The sequence below is a fragment of the Chinchilla lanigera genome, unplaced genomic scaffold (assembly GCF_000276665.1).
Source record: "Chinchilla lanigera isolate Chin_1 unplaced genomic scaffold, ChiLan1.0 scaffold00071, whole genome shotgun sequence".
NCBI lineage: Eukaryota > Metazoa > Chordata > Mammalia > Rodentia > Chinchillidae > Chinchilla > Chinchilla lanigera.
The window spans coordinates 2005485-2010772 of NW_004955472.1; the positions used below are offsets into that span (position 1 = coordinate 2005485).

The window sequence follows — 5288 nt, forward strand, 5'->3', positions numbered from 1 at the left end:
CTCCTGAGTGCTGGAATTACAGGCGTGCGCCACCACGCCTGGCTTTGTAAAGACATTTATATAATTTGGTCCTTCTCACAATCAAATTGATGTAAAAAGAGATACAATCTCTTTAAACTCCTCCAGTCAAGTTCTGACAATATTTATATTCCCCATAACAAGAGAATAATTGGTGAAATACCTGGTAAAAGATCAAATAGCAGTATGCCAGATTGAAAAGACTGAAAAAGAGCCCAGAATGTTAACAAATGCCAGATCTGAAACAAACCATCACACACAAAATTAAAAAAAAATTACCAGGCATAGTGGCGCACACCTGTAATCCCAGCACTTGGGAGGCTGAGGCAGGAGGATCACTGAGAATTTGAGACCAAAAAGAAAAAAAAGAGAATTTGAGACCAGCCTGCGCTCCAAAGTGAGCTCAAGGCCAGCCTGAACTGCGTAGTGAGACCCTGCCTCAAAAAGACAAAAAAAAAAAAAGCAGGAATCGAACTCAAGACCTTGCACTGGCCAGGCAGGTGCTGTGCCGCTGAGCTAAATCCCCAGCCCCTCAAACAGGAACTCTGGAGCTTATTTAGGACAGCAAAAAGTAATTAAACATAGGCTATGAAAAGTTAATAGGCCATTCAATGCAATCTGGAAAGACAAGGGGATTTATAGACAGTGGAGATTTGAGTTATTTATTTATTTGTTTGTGTACTGGGAATGGAACTCAAGACCTTGTGCTTGCCAGGCAGGTGCTGTGCTACTGAACTATATCCCCAGCTGAGATTTGTGTTTTCAGTTTTGTTTTTTATTTCAAAACTTGTAAGAAGAACGACATCATCAGTGTATTTCACAAAGACATAAATGTATACACCCCACCAACGCAAAAAAAAAAATCTTTAATGATGTTCACCCCTGACTGGGCATAGTGGCTCATGCCGGTAATCCCGGGAGGCTGAGGCAGGAGTATTGCTGTGAAATGGAGGCCAGCCTGGGCTACAAAATGAGTTCAAGACCAGCCTGAACTGCATAGTGAGACCCTGTCTCAAAAAGGCAAAAAACCACAAAAAACCAGAACAAAAGTTCACCCCAATTATTTACATTTTTTCTAATATAAATTTAAGACTCTAATGTGTAAAAACATACACATTACTATGTATACCTTTCTAGCGTGGCGTACCAACAAATCAGCTGAACTTGAATTTTTTTTTGGTAGTGGGAATCAAACTCAGGACCTCATGCTTGTTAGGCAGGTGCTGTGCTGCTGAGCTACATCCCTGGCCTGAATTTTTTTTTTTTTTAATTAAGAGCAGATACGCTTTTAATTATACGGAAGGGATGGAGGAGAGGAAAAAGAACTGCAAGTGTCCAGTTCACAGCAGTTGGCAGTCTGCTTCTCCTTGGGAGCCTGTGGAAGGTGTTCACGTGGCTGGGAACTTCAGCACGTTCACACGCATGAGCGTCAGATCGGGAAGGTGGTGATCACCTTGATAGCTTATTCACTCAAGCGTTCTGCTCTTGGTGGTTTCCTGGTAGATGTGCACATCTTTTCTGCTGTGGACACGAGTCTTGCAAATGCATCAGTCACTTTGAGGCTTGAGCTGGAGCTTTTCAGCTTAGAATTTATTAAGCTGGAAACTTACACAACTCTAGGTTCATACCATTTAATGGGCTAGTGAGGCCACTGCTGCTGCAGTCAAACTGGGCGGGTGGTAGAGACTCCTGGACTGCGTCAGACGTACATGTGTTCATCTCTAGTGTGATGGCGGTTGTCTGACCCGTGGAAATAATTTTTTTATGCGGCAGATAGTGATTTCAGTGGTTCCTTGGTGGGCTCTAATATACTCAGTCCTGGTGCATACATGGGCACTATAACAGGCTGCGCCTTGTTTCAAGTGTCTATTTCCAAAGAACGCAAAAGCTTCTTGTTGCTATGGGAGCTGCCCCACTGCTGTCTCAAGCCACGTGCGTCATGAATATCGTGCGGCTCGGTCCACACGTCCAGCTGTTCCCCACTTTTCAGCTGAGGCCTCTCTTGTTTTTATTGGCGAGGAGCTTGTCTTTAACAAGTGCTTCAGGAAGTAACTTCCTCTTCAACAACAGGGACAAATGTGGAAGGAAAACATCCTTTGAAAATTCACTCCAGGCGGTTTAGTAAAACTGTCTGAACTGAAGTGACTGGTTCCTGTAAATGACCACCAGCAACTGTTCCTTTGGCAGTTGCTAAAGGGACACTGTGTATCTTGAGGGTTCCTGGAGTGTCAATATTGTCATCTGTTCTGTGTGACTGCCAGATTTCCTTTCGATGATGAGCTTCAGTAGCCTGTTGGTCTCCAAAAGCAGCCCAAGAATGACCATCTTTATGTTTAGCCTCAAAAACATTCCAGTCTACAGCTAGGTTAGGACCAGGTGAACTGCAATTGTGAAATCATCAGAGTCTTGAAAAGCACTGCAGTCATCTTGAATTTTTGGCATAGAATGAAAATCTCCAAACTCACTTGTCTTGCCTGTTTTCAGTTTTCAAATGGGTTGAGTGCCTATTCCAATCAACTTTCTGCCATCTGCCATTCCTCTGATAAACTATCAAAGGCCTGTTTTAGCTCACTCAGTAAATACCATTTTCTCTTAGCAAGAAGTAGCATTTGTATCCCCAAATTCTCCAAGGTGATCACCTGGTTCACTGAAATGTGGAAAGTGCTCTAAAGACTCTTCAAAGTGACATCACCTGTTGATTCTTGAGTACCAGCTATGGGGCTGGACTGATGCCACTGGCTGTGCCAAAGTCACCAAAATCATCCTCATTGGTATCATTGCAAATTACAAAGTCATTCCTACCATCACTGTCTCTTAAAGGTACAGAATCATCCAAAACATTTTCTTCTGTGGAATCAGTGCTTAGGCTTTGGGAGTTAGTACACTTTCTTTGTTTGGAAGAACCAATTTCATCAACATCAGAAGTTTTAATAGAATCTATGCATAGGTCAGCACATTTAGCAGAAAATAAATCAAGTTCTTTCTTGGTTTTGCATTGTTCTTTCCTAACGGCTTCTAAAATATCAGCTGAGTCTACCAAATTCCACGACTTAGTGTTGGAAGGCCTTAGTTTTTTGGTTTTTTTTTGGTACTTGGAATTGAACTCAGGACCTTGGCTTGCCAGGCAGGCACTGTGCTGCTGAGCTATACCCTCAGCCCTGGGCCTTTTTTTTTTTTTTTTAACACTGAAACGTCTGTGACACTGTTCTTTTCTTTTTTGAGACAGGGTCTTGTTATGTAGTCCAGGCTGGCCTTGTTGCGATCATCCTACCTCAACCTCCCGAGTCCTGAGGTTACAGGTGTGTGCCACCATGTCTGGCCTTTATCATTTCTTCTTGTATCCTTTCCTTTTTTATTTCATTTTATTTTTTAATTTTGGTCTTTTTGAGACAGGGTCTCGCTATGCAGTTCATGCTGACCTTGAGCTCACTTTGTAGCCCAGGCTGGTCTCGAACTCACAACAATCCTCCTGTCTCAGCCTCCTGAGTGCTGGGATTACAGGCGTGCACCACCACGCGCGGCTCCTTTCCTTTCTTGAAAATGTGTTAAAATCTGCAAATTCTTCAGCAGGGCTAGGCATAGCCTCTAAATTATATTCGGTGCTCTGAGCACTAAGAGGCTTCAGTCCCTTTGCCTCAGCTGCATTGTCCTATCATCTGTTCACTGAGGATTTGCAGTTTCCAGCCCTGCCGGCCTCAGGACAAGCAGGCTTTTCACCATTTCAGCTCTCCACCTGCTTGTATTGATGAACTCCATGGCAGTTCTAAGATCTCATAGAGAAAAACTTTGAGGTATTACAACATTCTGTCTCTGCTCCGCAAATTTACTTAAATCTCTTGCACTTTCTGTGCCATCGATGGAAATATATACAGTTTTAGAGGAAATTATTTCTTTGCTGGTGGTAGAAAGTAAAACACCAGACTATCCTTTCATAGGAGTAGAAATTCAGCAGTGATGTCCTTATCATTACCATTTTTCATGGGCCTAAAGCTTGTGAGGCTATCTGCATTTTCTGAGAAGTCATGAATTGGCATAAAATGATTTGAAGGTACAAGCTTCCCTTGGGATGAGTGTAATCTGGTGTATCAAAAGCGACAAACCTTATACCAGAAGGGCTAACTTCTCAAAATCCACTGAATTCCCCAAATTGGTCATCTCCTCCCCTCCATTTAGTAGTGGTGGGGATGAAGGATATATTCAAATTATGTCTGGCTCCATTTTTCAGTTGCTTTCAAGTGATTAATTTATATCTGACTCATTGGGACCACCATGTTGGGCATGGCTCAGGGGCCTGGGGAGGAACTGGCTCCCTGCGGAAGGACTGGCTATTCAGAGGTGGTGAGAGTGCAAGGCAGGCTGCTCCTGGCTGTCAGTCTCTGTCAGTGAGGCAGAGTTTGCTCTGGACGCCTGCCCAGAGTTGAAGCAGTGCTGGAGACTTCCACCCTCTGCAACAGCCTCCGCCTCCGCCTCTGCCTCTGCGGAGACCCCGTGCACTCCACATACTCCCCACTTCTCATTAGGAACAGTTGGTCATTTTGGGGCAATGGAGCTATAGGTGATTTTTTTCTCCCAGCTTTATGTATTTTTTTTGAATCTTGTGTAATGGTCATGTAACTATTATATGGGTAAAATAATGAAGGTGAAATTATGTTTTTTGCAAATTTCTCTTTTGATGTTTGTTTTTGTAGAACAGTGATTTGAACCCAACACTTTCTGACTGATTTATAATCCACAGGTGTCCCCTCCCTTCTTTTATTTTGTGACAGGATCTTGACTATCTCCAGGTTGTTCAGGCTAGGTTCAGAGTTGCTGTCCTCCTGCCTCAGCCTCCCCAGTGTTCTGGGCATAGGCATGGATTACTATGATGCCTACTTTTTTTTTTTTGGTACCACGGATGGAACCTAGGACCCCATATGTACTAGGCAAGTGCATTATTACTGAGGTATATCCCAGACCCCCCAGTTTTCATGTAAGGTACTTTGAAGGCATTGATTCTCAAATATTGGTAATGTATAGTCTGTGATAAACAGAATTTCTGATTCGGTGGGTCTAGGGTAGACTCTGGGAACTCGCAATTATGCCACCTTCTCAGGTGCTCCTGATGCTGCTAGTTCAGACACCACAGTCTGAGAACCACTCAAAAGTGGAGTGGGCTGGGCGTGGTGGCGCACGCCTCTAATCTCAGCACTCGGGAGGCTGAAGCTGGAGGCTGAAGCAGGAGGATCGTTGGGAGTTCAAGACCAGCCTGGGCTACAAAGTGTGTTCAAGGC

The 5288-nt window shown here is 43.7% G+C and overlaps 1 pseudogene; it reads right to left on the reverse strand.

Moving 5' to 3' along the window:
• Window positions 1-1308: 1308 nt before the first annotated feature.
• On the reverse strand, window positions 1309-3774 carry LOC102014890 (annotated as a pseudogene).
• Window positions 3775-5288: the final 1514 nt, after the last annotated feature.